General features: G+C 39.0%; 1 long non-coding RNA gene across 3 annotated transcripts in view; it reads left to right on the forward strand.

Moving 5' to 3' along the window:
• The window catches only part of LOC116150247 (uncharacterized), a 116,896-nt gene that overhangs the window by 27,190 nt on the left and 71,688 nt on the right, over positions 1–18,018 (forward strand). For all 3 annotated transcript variants that reach the window (XR_010378882.1, XR_010378881.1, XR_010378883.1), the window contains exons 2-5: positions 633–816; positions 1,276–2,622; positions 4,167–4,297; positions 5,465–5,554. This is a non-coding gene — a long non-coding RNA (uncharacterized LOC116150247). The remainder of the gene's footprint in view (positions 1–632; positions 817–1,275; positions 2,623–4,166; positions 4,298–5,464; positions 5,555–18,018) is intronic.

Here is an 18,018-nt window from a genome sequence, read left to right on the forward strand (position 1 = left end):
CCTCTGATTCCCATAGAGGCCAGACCCCTGTCCACAGCTCTTTTTGACTCATTTCATTCTTCAGGGGAATTTTCCCAAGGGAAATTACTGAAGGGGAGAGCTCCAGGGTTCTGCCAGTCTTGCCCCATCACAGACCCCACAAGATTCAGAATCATCTCTGAACATGGATGGCAAATGCGTGGCAGGAAATGCTTAAAAGAGGACACAGTTATATCTTGTTCTTGTCCCAGTCGTGTTCCAGATACGAGCATCAAGCCCCTGTTTGGAGGGCAGGGTGATGCATGGCCAAAGAGGCTTTGAACCTTCTGGTCCCCAAAACTGTCAGCAAGTGCAGAATTCCCTTTTTCCATCCCCTAGGGAAATTTTTCCTAGGGCTTCCTGGCTAGCATTGATCCAGTGTTGATGCATCAGAACTTCAGAGCACTCAGTGGCAAGAAGGTGGTTCTGGGGGAAAAATGTGTGTGTGTTGAGCCTGCATTTACTTACACATACACACGTTAATATGCTGTAGAGATGAAGGTAGAGATCCATAGGTACCTGAGATGTTATGTGTCCTCCGTACCATAGACTGTATCTGCACTGAATGTGCCAAGGGCTTCAATGTCCTCTCTCCTTTGTGTATTCTCCTTTAGATCACCACCCGAAAGGCCGGGAGGAAGTGGACATTCATCTCACCCTCTCAAACAGGATCCTTGTGCAAGCCTTTGAGAGGAACCACTTTCACTTTTCTTTCCACAGGGAAGAATTGGTTCATCAAACAGGACTTCCTGTACTTCAAATCAAGTTCTCAGTGGGTGGAAGATGATTTGTCCCAAGGTGGGAGGGCCATTTACTCCTGTGCTGGTGCTGGATAAACATAGGCTCCTGTTACAGTTTTGGATGTGTGGGTGGGGGTTGAGGGCTTGGGGCTGTGGGGTGGGGGTGGGTATGATTTGCCATAGGAATTCACTGAGGTGGATGACCTGAAGCCATCCATTTCCAGAAGGGGAGAGGGCAGAGGAGATGCTGGACAGTCTGTGATGGGGCCTGACAGTCTAGCCAGTCAACAGGGGATCTTTCATAGAAGCCAGGGGTCCAATGTGGCCCTAACATTGCCCCTCATTTGCAAGGGCCTGGGGCAGGTGGAGGTCAAATCACCTGGGGTTGTGGCCTACGAGAAGGCTCGGTCTGGCCCAGTGCCTATCAGACCATGGGGAGTGGGGGCAGGGGGAGGCAAATCCATTTGGAATGCCTTGCTTCTGATGCTACTGCCCCCCTTTGTCTCTTCTTCCCTAGGTATAGTTCTTAACTAGAAAGCTCGTCACCCAGAGCAGAGCAGAGGTGGGCCTGGGAAGGCCGCAGCAGAAGGCCCTGATGCCAGACCAGCCCTCACTGTGCCGTCGGACCAAAACCCCCTGCCCACTGTCCACGACAGCGCTCATCACTGTCCTCCATCTGATCCACTGGAGAGCATCCCGTCCTTCTACAGCAGCCCCTCCTTCGTCATCCAGCTTCTTTGTGCCTTGTGCTCCCTCTAGTGGCTGATGGGCTGGCCATTGATGCTCCTGGTGGTCCAAGCCCACCCCCGCTGTGCAGAGTTGAGAACCCTCCACCTCCAGGAATAGTCCCCTATGGCTCCTCAGCAGGACTGAGTCCAGGAGGGGGTCTTGCACCCATTCATGCAGCACTCACACCCTCCACCCAAGGAGGAGCTTGCCTGCACACTCCAGCTCCAAGGCGCCCCTCAGCCTGACCTCTGACCGCGGCAATCCTCCACAAACCGTGCAGCATCTGGCTCAGCCATGCGCCACCCACAGGGTGATTCTGCAGCCTGGATAGACTGAGACACACGCCTGGCAGCAACAGAACCCCTGAGTGAAGACACATCTCCGTTGGACCCTCAGCACCAGCCCTCAGGCCCAGAGGCTCAGCGAGCCTCTTAGATGAACTCTTGTCAGACACAGGGCTTCTGGAAAAGGCACAGCCCTTCCTGAGTGCCAGCACCCAGGAAGAGGGACTTTTGGCAAGTTCCTCTGGAAGCACCTCTCAGTGAAGACGAACTCCAGGCCCTCCTGGACACGCTGCCAGGCTCATGAGGGCCTCAGGAAAGCCATCTGCCGAGCCCCTTTCAGGCTTCCTTTCCTGGGATGCAGAGGCAAGGCTGAGAAGACAGGAACCAGCAATGCTCCTTGGGTTCAGCAGTAAGGCCAAGGTGCCCAGACTGTCGGTGGCACTTACAGAAGGAGGAGGCTCAGAGAAAGGGCCTCCAGTCTGACTGATTACCAGCCCTGCCTTGTGAGGAGGCTGCGAGCCACTGTGATGGGGCCCAGAGGTCCCGGGGCTAGTGCTGGCCCACTGATGACCCAGGTTCTGGAGTGGGTGATTGAGGGGCTAGAGGTACTGGATTGAGTGTTAGCCTGCTGTCGGGCAGGACCAGCTTTTGACACGGCTGACTGTGGGGCCTGCAGTGTCCTGGAGTTGGTGTTGGCCCAGTGGTGTGTGGGGCTGGTGGCTGAGGGGTCCCAGGTGTCTTGGAGCTGGCATCAACCTCCTGGAGAGTAGGGCTGGGACCCAGGTGATCCAGAGCTGATGCCTGCCCACTAGTGGGTGAGGATGGATCCTGGGGCGAGTGTCCTCTCACTGGTGAGTGGGGCCAGCACCTGGGGACTCTGGCTGAAGGGCCTGATGATCCTGAAGCTGCCATTGGCTCACTGGTGTGCAGGGCTAAGGCTCGTGCTGGCTCACTGGTGGGCAGAGTTGGATCCCAAGGATCTCTGGCCTCAGGGCTCTTGGGGTCCAGGGTCTAGTGCCCGTGTACTGGTGTGTGGAGCCAGGTCCTGGACCCTCTGGTGGTCCGGGCCATGTTCTAGGGTAGGTCTTAAGGGTCTTAAGGAAAGTGGAGCTGTGTCCCTGCCTGGATAGTTGCCTGACCTGAGGCATCCCACTACTGATGTCAATGGCTGGTGGGTAAGGCCAGGTCAGGGCTAGGTCCTGAGGCCAAAGTGTTTGGGGAAGGATTCAAAAATTGTTCTTGCCAGCAACAGTGCTCATAGAACAAGTCCCTCATAATGGCTGCCTCCAGTTTCCCTATCCTCAGGGTCAGCTTCCTCCAGTTTCCCTATCCTCAGGGTCAGCTTCAGTTGCCTCCTGCCTCTGGGAGACTCCAAGATCAGCAGGCAGGTCTGACCCTGGCTCCTTTCAGATTACTGCTCCTGCCTTGGGTCATGGAGCATGTGAGCTTTCTGTATGTACCTTTTAAGGGTGGGGTCTCTATTTCCCACTGCCCTCTGCCTCTCCCTAAAATCAGCTCTGATGGCCTTCAAAGCCAAGTGCTCTAGATTATCTTTCCTTCCTGGAGCAGGACCCCAGGCCAGGGAGCTCGCTGTGGGGCTCAGACACCTCACTCCTTGTGGGGAGCCTCTGCAGCTGTGATTTACACCCCCGTTTGTGGGCCGCCCTCCTGGGTGTGTGGGTCTTGACTGTACTGCATCTCCGCTCCTACTGCTCATCGTACTGCAGTTCCTTTATATCTTCAGTTGTAGAAGACCTTTTCTGCTCATCTTCCTGTTTTTCCAATAGGTAGTTTCTCTGCATGTAATTTGGGTGTGCCTGCGGGAGGAGGGGAGCTAGGGGCTTTCCCACTGCGCCAGCTTGGCCCCACCTCGATGGGACAGACCTCTATTGTGAAGGATGCTGGAGAAAAGGATTTCTATTTTGTTCATTATTTGGGCTCCTAAGTTCATTCTAATTTAATTTTGGATAAACCAAAATAAGCCAAATAACACATTATTGCCATATAAACTAGTGTATCCCAAAATTTGCTATAGGCACTACTGATAAACTGAAAAAACATATATTTATAAATATACATAGAAATACAGAATGTATTTTTATATGTTCTTATGGAATAATGCACTTTTAAGAAGAAACAATGTACCAGATGCAAGAACACACAGAAGTTACATGGGAATGCCTTGTATTTAATCGCAGAGAGTGATGTCATTCTAGTAATTGGTTATTTTTATTGTTATAAAGTTTTTATATAAGCATATGTAAATTATGAGTTCATTATTTCATCAGTGTGGCCAGTTTTATAGTTTACGTTACTACAAGTGTGAATTAGAACTTTTTAATTCTTGATAGTTTTCTATCAATAAATTACTATTTTAAAAACTTTCCATGTTCAGTTGCTTTGCAGACACTGCCGCAGTCAAAAAAGATGTCTCCAGTGCAGACTTGAAACTAGTTTTATGGTTTGTGATGCCTCATTTTGAGGCTCAGAAGTATCTGGAAGTTTCTGTAGCTGATGCTAATTCAGGTAGGTGCTACGTTTAAGTTATACTGATTTGTGATCATTTCTCAGATGGAAGAGCAAGCTCCCCCGAGTGGATTCCCTGCTCCAGTGCAGCAATAATTTATACATTTGGTGTCCTGGTGTTTATTCTAACCAACACTACTGAGAGTAATGTAACCAGTTTTACCCCAAAGAGCTTTATTTCAAAAAGCAGAATCCAGTAGCATCCCAAGTATTATTTAAGCAGTAGAACATTTTTAGGCACTTTGCAATCCTTAATTTGGAATAACTCCTTGTCTCACCCCTATGCCCATACATCATTGAAGATGAAATACTGGCACTTTCAGTTTCTTTCTTTTTGGCAAAGAGAAGACAAGATTCCTGTGTCACTAATCAAAAATGGCACACAATTCAGCATTTGTTCAGAAAAGAAATTCATTTAACAGAAAAGAAAATGGCCTTGGGAAGAAATGGCCATTTCGTGAGCAAACACAACCTTTACAAATATCAGATCCTGGAAGGGACTGCAGGGAGTTTTCTAAGCCTGTTAAGCAAATGGGTTCTGGGGGCATTAAGTCTACACTTGGTTTAAAGAGGTTTGTATGTTCTGAGACTGACTAATCAATGAAAATACTGCAGAACTTGGATGTTACAAAGCTGAATTTTGAAGTATAGCAATATAACCTGTGAATAAAGATGAAGTGTTTGAAAATAAACAAAAGGAATAGTGAAAACTTACTTCTCTGAAAAGTATTATCTAATAAACTTCAACTTTCTTATAAGATTACATAATATTTTTATTTGTGATCAATAGAAAGGCATTTTTACAGATCTTGCTTTGTCAGATGTAGTCTTGCAATATGTAGTGGTTCCATATTCCTAAGTCTGGGTTAATGGTTTCTCTCAAATAGTACTTTGAATCATTTAAAGGTTTGTGGGTCAATGCACATTTAAAAACACTCAGCAGGAAGTTAAAAAAAAATTAACTCCCATCAACTCAAAGTGATAGCAAAATTAATGTACTGATACAATGGTCTATGAACAACATGGTGACTAAAAATTTCCATTATTTTTACTTTCTGCATCTTGCCTCTTGAACTAGCTGTTAAGCATTGTATTGAGCTGGTAAGAAATCAGACTAGTAGCAGAAGTGTAGACATGCACATATTTTAAACACTTGTTTATTTTCAGATTTTACGGACAGATCATGCAGTCCTGTAAATAAAGATCACGCTTGAACTGAAGTTAATTCGAGCAGTAAAAGGTAGAGCAAAAACATAGGTGAGTAATTGCTGTCTGGTTAAGGCCCCCAGCTCTAACTCCTAGAGGTTCCAGTGTCTGCCAACAGGATTGTCTTTGGAGGAAAGGACCTGAAACCAAACCGGAAGTGCATGATTGAGAAAGGCTTCTTGGAAAATTGTTGACATGCAGTAAAGAGTTGATTTATGTCAACAGTGCTGTGTGTGTTTATGGGGCTTTTCTTCTGGCCGCGAGATAGAATATGGATAATATTCAAAAGATACTTGGATAAATGAGACAAGTTAAGAAGCTGTTGTAATCATCCAGATGTTATTCACTTATGAAAAGTAATTTAACTTGATTGTCAGTTTTTCTCCACTAACCGTCTCCTGATCACCACATGCTACATGACCCTTAAGCATAATTTATACTTCTCCACTTGGCTTTCCATCTCCAGCTTAGCCACTTTCTTATTCTCTTCTCTGTTCCTGAAGTACTGTGCTATTCTCCACTTACTCATATCAGCCCCCTGCTCCTCTGTGGACTTTCCTTGGTTTCCCCAACTAGAAGTTACCTTTATTAGCAACATACAAGACTGTCCATCGAATACATTGGTTCAAAACTACAGGTGATTTTTCACTCAGGAAATTCGACAGTATCTGGAGATATTTTGGTTGTCACAACTGGGGAGGCACTATTGGCACTTGGTGGATCTCAGGGATGCTGCTAAATACCCCACAGTATATAGGATGTCTCCCCACCACAAAGAGTGATTGGATACAAAATATCAATAGTGCTGTTGTTGAAAAATCCTAACTTAATCCAATGTGATGCTTTCATTCTAATCTTGCTTATAATTTTACATATATATATGTATGTATTTAATCATCTGTACTAAAATGTAAGCCTTTGGAATACCAAGACCACATTTTATACACAAATGTATTCCCTCAGAAGCCTAGCACAAAGTCTGGTATATGTAGACACTCAAAAGTATTTTAAAATCTAGTTTTATTCTCTCTTCCTCTTTAGCTGACTTCTATTTCTCACCCTTTTTCTCTATCTTTTGAGCCCAATACCTCCTCTTCTAACTTCATTCTCAGCTGATGGCCCTTGTCTTCTATTTCATTTGAAACATAATTGAAGCTAGGATAAGAGAAACCAGAACGCTTAACGTTGACCCATCACATGGCCCCAGCTATCATCTTTCACATTGGATTCCTGCAAAGGTCTTTCTGCCTCCTAGCTCCCTTGCCTTGAACTTTAAAGTTGGTAAATGGATCCCAGGTGAGACATGGTTTACTTTAAATATGGCAGCTAGTATGTTAGGGGAAGGGGTCTAACCCAACCACTATCTCAGACAAACTAAGGAGGGCACAACTCACTTGGAGGATCAGTTCTGTGAGTATAGCATGGTGAGAGCTGCGGGGATTGCGGCTCATAGAGGGTGCAAGACGGATTGAGCAGGCACTGCAAACAGAAGGGAATAGCAGATTCCCTTGGGTGAAAAGTAAAAAGCAAACTTGCACACAGACTGTCACTTTAAGACATTTGTCCTTGGCAGTCTCACTTGAATCCTTATTGTCTCAGTGAAATTTTGATGGTTTTTAATAACTGGCCCCAGAAATGTAAAAGTTCCAGATATGTACAGACTCCTAATATTTTGACACTTGAGGATGTACCAAACCTAGATGTGTCTTTCCAAGCTATATAGGACCACATGTGTATGATGCTTTGTAGCAGGCAGAGAAAGTGTACGTCCTGCTGTTGTATATCCAAATTACCGAGATGGCTGAAAAACACAGGTTTTCTCTTGAAATAAAGAAGTGAGTACACTGAGGAAGAAAATATGCTTTATTATAACTGACTTTAACAAACAAAATAAACACCGTGATTTCTTAAGCTGGTACCTCAGTCTAATATTAGTTTTATGTATCTTTCTATAAAAGCATAAAAACATTTTAAGCCTTCCAAAGCCAGTTGCTTTGCTTTAAACTGAATCAACTACTAAACAGATTGACATGTATTTCAAATACGATTAATACTGCCATCATAAAATTCTATCAGTGTAATTCACCGCATGGTATATTTAAACTCTAATGACCCAAATTGCCTTTTTACATGACATTATCAAGATGAGGCAGGCTTTAAAAAAAATAATAACTTAATTCTTTTTAGCCACAGTTTATGACAGAAAAGAAAGGAAATAGAAGCATTGATCATGTTTTAATTGGTTGGCGCATTTCCTTTGATCACCATTTCTCAAGGTGATGAAAATGCCTTTTAATTTTTGCTGATATATCGATATTCTTTTTGAATGTTGCAAATTGCCCACAGGAGTTTGACACCTAAGAATATGATGAAAAATTATCTTACATCTGGCTGTAATGTTCTTACAATTCTGAAGAACTGAACATTTAAAATATATATTCAAATGCATTATGCCAGGAATCTGCTCCATAGCCACTTCTTAGACAAAAATACTCCATTTTAAGCAAAAGGGTCACTGAAATTCTGCAGTCTTTTTTTTTTATTCTGTTTTTTTGTTTTTGTTTTTTATGTCCTTTCCTCCCTTCCTCTCTTTCTTTCTCCTTTCCTTCCTCCCACCTTCCTCCTCTACTTTCTGTCTCTTTCTTCTATTCTTTTACTTTTTCCCCTTCACTTACCACAACTAAGACTTAAACCCACTTGGTACCTTAAAAGAAAATTCTCCCCATATGTTATACCAATATGTTCTGATGACTCAGAGACCCTCTCCTGATTCTTCATTTCATGATACCTTTTCTCAAACCTGTTGATAATGTTGGTCCTCAACCTTGGAATTTGCCCCTTCATGTTTAGGCTTCATTGTAAGCTCTGTAACAATTTGGTTTTTCTTTCAACCCTGGATTTTTTTTTTTTTTTTTTTTTTTTGGCATGGGCTAATTTTGTCTCCACAATCTGAAGCCTGTTCTTCCCTAGCACTTGCCTCATTTCTCTTTGCCTATGCTTTTAAAGAAGGGAGAATGGTTTCATGGAAAGGAAATAAAATGAAACACTGTAATACAAAGTAGTAGCTTCTTTCCTGGTATATTAGTATAGAAAGGAAGGGAAAGGTTTGATTGTTGAAGACCTTGATTGCCAAAATACATGTCACCGAAAGACTTTGTTGAAGCTTTCATGATTAGGGCAGTAAAATGTTGAAAGTGATGTTTCATAAAGTTTAATTTGACAGATGTACAAGAGGGATTAAAGAAAGATAATAGGGAAAGGACAGAGCCCAGGTCAAAGGCACTGTGATGTGGAAGTATGCTCCATACACAAGTGGGATCCGGAAGGTGCAATTTCCCTTCTCTTTTTTGAGAAAATGTGCTGCATACCCCAAACCCAGTACATTAAAAAAAATTCTGCTCTTGACTTAAAAGTAATATGAGATACCCCTCTAGTTCATTTGTTTCTATTTACAGCTCTATATTTATAAGACAGCGCTGATTTCTTAAAAATTGTTTCCAAGGATTCAGTTGGCACCTGTGTCTCTACTGCTCCTTGAATTTTCCAGCTTTTCATTCCTATGAGTATGAATGTATGTTTTGATAAACCTGTAAAAAAAAGTATTTAACAATCTATATCATATGGACCACCATATATTAAAGAATAAGTATACAAGAAGAAAATATTTATCAAAGTACATTAAGTTTGATGTATACTTTCTTTAAAGGCTTTGATAATTCAGCTGTCATGTGAAGAGCTTTTAATGATGAAAATCAATCAGCATTATGCTGATAAAGAGAGGATTTATGGGTCAATAAATATTTATAGTTGACAGGCATATTGCAAACTGCATTTTCATAGTAGATGAAAAGTGTAGAATTTGAGGTTTGCAAGGCGTGTGTGTGTGTGTGTGTTTACATGAAATACACTCATCTTAAATCTCTCCAACTGTAAATATGTTGAATTATGATTACTTTGCTTTATGAGGATCTCTCAGCTGCTGGGTAGTGTATTGGTTGGTAAAATCAGGTCCAATTTGTTTGTGTTCCTCTAAATGGAACATCTAATTATTGGGCAAGATTAAACATTAGATTATTTTGCCACTTGCTATAAATATTTGAAAATGATTGCCATTGGAATACATAAACAGCTACATTTTCTTATGAAGTGAGCTGATGCATTTTGCTTGCTAGTAGAATATCTATGTTTATAGCACATGCAACAGTCTCCAATAAGTGGAAAAATAAATGGCGCTAATGGCTCCCTGCTCTGAGGACAGTGTTCAAAACTTTTTAGCCTACCATTCAAGATTCTTCCAAATCTGGCCCCTACTTAACCTGAATCTCTCTCACAAATGTCCTTCTTCTGTTGAGTTACTTCATTTACAATCTCTTGATATCTCTTCCTTCCCTCACCTCTAAGGTTTATGTTCTTTTTTTCCCCCAATGTTTTTCATTATAGAATGCACTGTCTTGTTACCCTTTTCCCACAAACTAACTTTTGAATTGCTGATCCCTTTAAACCACCCATCACACATGCCAATGTCTCCAAAAAGACTCCTGTCATCTTCCAAGCTATGCATGTGCCTTTAGTGATGTGCAGACCTTGTTTGGATACTGATTTGAACAAACTAACTATAAAGCAATATCTCTGACATAATTGGAGAAATGTGTATATGGAATGGGAAAAAGATGATACTAAGGATCTATAGTATAACAAAAGTATGCTCGTTGTGTCAAAAATAGCTCTTATCACTTAGACTTGCATACTGAATGATTACAAATGGTGTATTTGATATTGGATTTAAAATATTCCAATAAAAAGTATGATAGATAATAAAAAAAGTTGGCAAAATTTGACAAACACTGACAATTACTGAAGCATACTGAAGGATATGTGGTGTTCATTATACATATTATATAGAAAGATTTTTCAGTGTGTGTGTGTTTTTTTTTTTACAAAAATGGTTCCAAGTGCATATAAAGTGCTATAGGGCAAATAACTTTTGCTATTCTTACAACAGGAAAAGTAAGCTTTCAGTGATTTAACGTAATAACTATAAGAGACTGTGTGTGTGAATAAAATTTTATTTTACAGTGTTTAACGTGCCAATTCAACATGTAAAAATATTACTTTGGTTGCACGATGTCCTACCCCCTTGTATGTCAGAAGACTGTTGGGTGCTCAGCGACTCTCGTTTCTTCCCCCTTCTCTAAGGACCTGGATTTTACTATTTATAACTGTCTGGCTTGAAGGAGTCAACACAACAGCCAGCCACTGGCCCAAAACATCTTACTCTCATTCTAAGAATGACCAACAACTCTGTAAAAAACAAAGAATACATTTTTTTCTTTGCTAAACAAACTGGACCCACTCATTCTTAATATCATGAAAGAGAAATTATGTGTAGAAAACTTTTTTTTAATAGACATACCAGAGATTTGATAAGGGGATATAGAAATTGTGGGCATGACTAAGTAGTAAATACCAAAGAAAGATGGCAATCAAAGACAGAAAACATTGGATTGGTGATTTGAGCACTAGACTTTGTCGTTGTCAAGTCTTCTTCTCATACTTTTTGTCTTCCCATCTTTGTTGCCATTTTCCTAAACAAGGGCCTCCACGCCTTCAAAGCCTCTAACCTTGGTTATCTCCATTAACATGCTCAAAACCACCCCCCAAAGCCCCAAATCTAAGTTATTTTCTTATGCCTGTTAAAGCAGCACAACCTCCAAAGAAGTTCCCTCCCCTCCCAGCTTTCATGTGATCCCCTTCCATTGACAGAGGTGCACATTCATTTCCCTGTGGGTTCCTTCAGCAGCTTTCACATTGGTCTTTTTCTTCTATTTTTTTCTTTCTCCAATAAATACTATCAAGAGCTTCCAGATTAGGCTTCCTAAAACATGGCCCTTACCCCACTACTCCTGTGCTCAATAGCTCACTATTTCCTATACAGTAAAGCCCATTCTTGTTCACTCAACATTTTAGGCCTGACAGATATGTCTGGGGTTTATATTCTAATTGTGACTTATTTTAAGCACTTGAACGTGTAAATCAGTGGAAGTAATTGCACTTCCCTGAAAATATCCTATACTTTTGGGTCTCCATTCTTTTACCTTATTATTTTAAAACATCTCTTTTCATACATTTCCACTTGGGATCTCTCCAGTTCCTTTTTCATCATCCTTTTAAGTCTTTCCTGGTCCTTGTTAGAGTCAGCCTTTTGCTCTTAAGGTTCTTCAATGCTTCATGTGTGTCTTTGTTGGAATATTTCCTCTCACTGGTATTATAACTTGGTATGAGCTTTATCCAGTCAGTCATAAGTTTTTGAGGACAAAACTTATCTATTTCACCTTTGTACCCCTAATCTTTGGCATAGTGGCCTGTGGTTAGGATGTGTGTAGTAAATATTGGCAAAAGGGCTGGTAGAGAGAACACTAAAAGTTCTATGAAAAGGCCATGAGAGAGCAAGGAAAAATAATGCTTCCACAAATTTTAAACATTATGATGTTTAAATTCCAGTTATTAAACAAATTATCAGCATTTAATTAGGCATTAGTCTAGTGCATTCTTTGCATTGCCACATTGAATTTTCTCAATTCAATAACTTTCTGGATGAGGAAAGTGAAACTTAATGAGATTCAGTAACTTATTTGTACGTGTTCTCTCTGGTTCAAATTCAGATTTGCTTGAAGTCAAACCTTGTCGCTTTTCTATTATTAAATATGTCTGGTAAACCCTGGAGTTTATAAGACACAACTCAAAGGGAACCTTAAGAGACATTAAAAAAGAAAAGGCTCAAACAGGTGCTATTCCACTTCCCCACCCTACTTCAGTATCAGAAGCTTCTTAATTTTTTGCAGTGAAGTTTTTTATTTTTTATTTTTACCTACAAGGTGGGGCACTCACTTGCTTATTTTCACTATTTTCTTTATTATCTATTATCATATACCCAAGGATTTCACATATTTAATTTGCTTGAAGGTATTAAATATATAACCCTCACTTAATGTAGCAAGTTGTATTTACTTCCCCAAAGTAGGCATGTCATGAGCCTGCATGCATACTTAACTCCATCACATTCTAACACATATGTTCTAATTCACTTTTGTAGCTGTTCTCAGAACCAATTTCTAAATTTCATTTTTAAAAAATCAGTTTCATCACTTGATAGTCTCAATTTCAACTTGCTACAAAGTGTTTTGGTTCCTTCCAGAAATTCTTCAACCCTGACAGGAAGAGACCATTGTGAAGATACTTAAAATGTAGTGCTTATTTACTTATTTTAATTTAGATACAATTGACATATGACACATTAATGTCAGGTGATCAACACAGTGTTCGATCTGTATATATTGCAAAATGATCACAACATGGTGACTATAGTTAATAATACTGTGTTGCATATTTAAAATTTTCAAAGAGAGTAGATCTTAAAAGTTCTCATCACAAGAAAAAAGTTGTAGCTAAGTAAAATGTAGTTCTTTGAACTTTAAAATTTAAAGCCAATTCCAAAAAGAAATTTTAACAATTATTTGGGTGATGCATAGCTCCTCATTGGTGGCCACTTAAGAGAGCTCGCTCGAATGTATATATTCTTGTGTAGATTTGCATTCTGATATGTATATATATACACATACATATATGTGTATATATTTGAAATATATATATTTTTCAAAATTCATATTTCTCTAATTACAGTTTATATCATAAATGTCAACCATCCACTGTATATCAGAAATTTCAAAAAGATTTGAAAAAGAAAATTTCTGGGAATAAAGGGAAACAGGAAAATTTTCATGAAGGAAATGTGATATTTGAGTAGTCCATGGCACTCTGGCATAGGTAGATGAATAACCTTAGGATATTCCAAAGTTAAAGTTTTCCAAAGCATTTCCTGGGATGCTATCCCTACAAGATGCTGTCACACGCAGAGGGAACAGAAGGGAGGGTCATGGTCAAATGTGTTGGGAAAACTACGTCCCCTCTTGGAGACTTAATGAGTGTTAATAGTTTGTCAAAGGTTCAGAAATATTTGTCAGGAAAAAAAGGTTTGACTTTATGTTTCCAAAATAAACATACTCACTTCATATTATATCATTTTTATATTCTTATATCACCTTTGATAACCCCCTAATTCCCCATGTAAGCAGAGCTGAGATATTTAAGTTAATGATTATGATATTTCTTCCAATGAACATACACATTTTTGGGACTTGAACAAATTCCTGTGTTTTTATTCAGTTTAACATTTAGAAGTTGTATGATTATGGAAAGTTATTTAATTTCTCTGCACCTCAGTCTCCTTATTTGTAAAGCAGGGATAGCATAATATAGATTCATGAAGTTTTGAGAGGACTTAATGAGTCAGTGCATGCAAAGTGCCTGGAACTATGTTCAGTCACTCAGTAATGGTGTGATACTGGACAATTCCTTGAGACCAGCTAGAAAACATTAATAATTCCACACGGTGGCAATCTTTCCTATTGGAAACCTCCAGTTATGGGAAAGTGATGTGAATGAGTACACAGAGCTATAAACAGAGGTACTTTTCCTGCAATGCACACTGAAGAATTTTCCAAAGCATCAAATGCCTGGAAACAGTCTGTGCAGAGCCGGTCCAGATCACGCACAGTGTCTGTGCCTCAGAGGGTGACTCTCCTTTGCCCTCCTTTTCATGGGTTAAAAAATACACAAACTTCTTCTCACCTCTAGAGAATCATGTATTACACAAGAAAACCAAAAATTTACATGGGCATTATTCTGGGTATGCAAAAAGCATAGCATTGGAAAATTATATAGAGAAGACAGAATACATATTGCTGATTTTTCCATTATTAAGAAGATAACCATTCGATTTCCTCAAATTTGTAAAGTTGTAGAGAATATGGTCTTTGTAATGTGTTATTCACATATGTTCAAAAGAGTCCCTGAGATTCCTTGGCAACTATACTTCCACCTTCACCTTCCAGAAAAACACACTTCATTCACCTATGCAACCAGAAAGATGTGTTAGGAATCTGGACACATTTAATCTAATTTTTGTCAGGAAGAACAAGTAGAAAATGAGTATTTAAATGTGCAACCTCTATTGCCTTTAAAACCTCTACTGTTTTGGGTCTAAGGATAAAATAACACTACTGAGAAATGATTGTGAAAATGTTCTGTAAATGGAAGATTATTATGAAAATATGTTTACTGATAGCAATAATAATAAATTAGTGTCTGGGGCTTTTTCCATTTAAGTCTATAATTTTACTTGTTTTATACCTCAAAGGAGGAATCAACCTCAGTATTTTCACTTCTTTTAATATGATAATCACCAGACTCATTTATGTTACTGAAAATGACATTATTTCATTATTTTGTGTGGTTAAGTAATATTCAAATATATATATGTGTATACGTGTGTGTATATATATATATATGTATATATATGTGTGTGTGTGTGTGTGTGTATATATATATATATAATATATATATATATATATGTATGTATACACCCCCCCCCATATTTTTATCCATTACTCTGTCAGTGGAAGTTTAGCTTGCTTCCATGTCTTGGCTATTGTAAACAGTGTTGCTACAAATATTGGTGTGCATGTATCTTTTCAAATTTGAGTTTTCTCCAGCTATATGACCAGGAGTCATATTGCTGGAACATATGGCAACTCTATCTTTAGTTCTTAAGGAACATCCATACTGTTCTCCATAGTAGCTGGATCCACTTACATACCCTTCAGCAGGGTAGGAAAGTTCCCTTTAATCCATGCCCTTTCCAGCATTTATTATTTGTAGATTTTTTAATGATAGCCATTCTTACTGATGTGAGATGATACTTCATTGTAGTTTTGACTTGTATTTCTCTGATAATGAGAGATACAGAACATCTTTTCACATGCCTGCTGGCCATCTGTATGTCTTCTTTGGAGAACTGTCTATTCAGGTCTTCTGCCCATTTTTTAAGCTGCATGAGCTCTTGATATGTTTTGGAAATTAGTCTCTTTCAGTCTCAACATTTGCATATATTTCCTTCCATTCCACTTGTCTTTTTGTTTTGTTTATGGTTTCCTTTGCTGTGTAATAGGTTTTAAGTTTAATTAGGCCCCATTTGCTGATTTTTGCTTTTATTTCCATTACTCTGGAAGACAGATTGAAAAAAATATTGCTGCAATTATATCAAAGAGTGTTCTGCCTATGTTTTCCTCCAGGAGTTTTAGAGTATCTGGTCTTACATTTAGGTCTTTAATCCATTTTGAGGGGGTTTTGTATATATTGTTAGAGAACATTCTAATTTTACTCTTTTACACGTAGCTGTCTGCTTTCTCCAGCACCACTTGTTCAAGAGGCTGCCTTTTCTCTGTTATATATCCTTACATCCTTTGCTGTAGATTAATTGGCCATAAGTATATAAGTGTTTTTTCTGGACCTTCTATCCTGTTCCATTGATCTGTGTCTGTTTCTGTGCCAATACCATGCTATTTTGATTACTGTAACTTTGTAGTATATTGTGAAGTCAGGGAGAATAATTCCTCCAGCTCTGTTCTTTTTTCTCAAGATTATTTTGGCTATTCAGACTCGTTTGTGTTTCCATACAAATTTAAAATAATTTCTTCCTGTTCTGTGAAAAATGCCACTGGTAATTTGAAGGGGGTTGCATTGAATCTGTATATTGCTAGATAGTATGGCCATTTTAACAATATTATTCCTTCTAATCCAAGAACATCTGTTTGTGTTGTCTTCAACTCCTTTCAGTCAGTACCTTATCATTTTGGATTACAGGTATTTTGCCTCCTTAGGTAGGTTTATTCCTAGCTATTTCATTATTTTTGATGCAATGATAAATGGGATTATTTCCTTAATTTATTTTTCTGATATGTTGTTGATAATGTATATAAATATAACAAATTTCTGTATGTTAGTTTTTATCTTGCAACTTTTTCAGATTCATCCATGGGCTTTAGTAGTTTTCTGCTAGGGTTTCTTATAATACCTGGTAGCAATTATATATATAGACTGCTATACCAAAACCTCATGATAACTGCAAACCAAAAATCTATAATAGATAATACACACAAAAATGAAAAAGGAATTCAGATAGTCACCAAATCACAAGAGAAGAGAACAAAAAAAGAAAGGAAAAAAAAAAAGATGTATAAAAACAAATCTGAAACAATCAACAAAATGGCAATAAGAGCATACATATCAATAATGACCTTAAATGTAAATGGAATAAATGCACCAACCAAAAGACACAGACTGGCTTGAATGGGTACAAAAACAAGAACCCATATATTTTCTGCCTACAAAAAACTCATCTCAGATCTAGAGATACACACAGACCAAAAATGAGGGGATCAAAAAATGTGCTACAAATAAATGGAAGTCAAAAGAAAGCCAGAGTAGCAATACTTATATCAGACAAAACAGACTTTAAAATAAAGACTGTTACAGGAGACAGAGGGACTACAGAATGACCAAGGGATAAATCCAAGAAGAAGATACAACAATTGCAACTATATATGCACCCAGCGTAGGATCAGCACAATATATAAGGCAAATGTTAACAGACACAATGGGAGGAATTGGCAGTAACAGTAACAGTGGGGTAGGGACTTTAAAACCTCACTTACACCAAAGGCCAGGTCATCCAGACAGAAAGTCAGTGAGAAAACACAGGCCTTAAGGACACATTAGACTAGATGGACTTCATTAATGTTTATAGCGCATTCCATCTGAAAACAGTAGAATACATATTCTTTTCAAGGGGACATGGAACATTCTCCAGGATAGATCACATGCTGGGTCACAAATCAAGCCTTCGTTAATTTAAGAAAATTGAAATCATATTGAGGGTCTTTCCTGACCACAGCACTATGAGACTTGAAATCAACTAGAAGAAGAAAAAAACTGCAAAAAACCCCACAAACACATTGATGCCAACCAACATGCTACTAAACAACCAATGGCTCACTGAAGACATCAAAGAAGAAATCAGAAATGAAAGAAATACCTACAGACAAATCAAAACAAAAACATGAGCCTCCAAAACCTATGGGACACAGCAAAAGTAGTTCTAAGAGGGAAGTTTATAGTGATAAAAGATTACCTTGGGACACACACACAAAAATCTCAAATGAAAAACCTAACCTTACACCTAAAGCAACTAGAGAAAGAAAAACAAGGAAACCCAAAGTTAGTAGAAGGAAGGGAATCATAAAGATCAGAGCAGAAATAAATGACATAGAGACTAAAAATAAACAATAGAAAAAATCAATAAAACTAAAAGCTGGTTCTTTGAAAGGATAAACAAAAATGATAAACCTTTAGCCAGACTCATCAAGAAGAAGAAGGAGAGGGCCCAAATTAATAAAAACAGAAATGAAAAAGGAGAAGTTAGCAACCAACACCATAGAAATACAAAGATCATAAGCAGCTACTACAAATAATTATACACCAACCAAATGGACAACCTAGAATGGACAAATTCTCAGAAAGGCAGAATGTCACAGGACTAAATGAGAAAGAAATAGAAG

The sequence above is a fragment of the Camelus dromedarius genome, chromosome 34 (genome assembly GCF_036321535.1).
Source record: "Camelus dromedarius isolate mCamDro1 chromosome 34, mCamDro1.pat, whole genome shotgun sequence".
Classification (NCBI taxonomy): Eukaryota; Metazoa; Chordata; class Mammalia; order Artiodactyla; family Camelidae; genus Camelus; species Camelus dromedarius.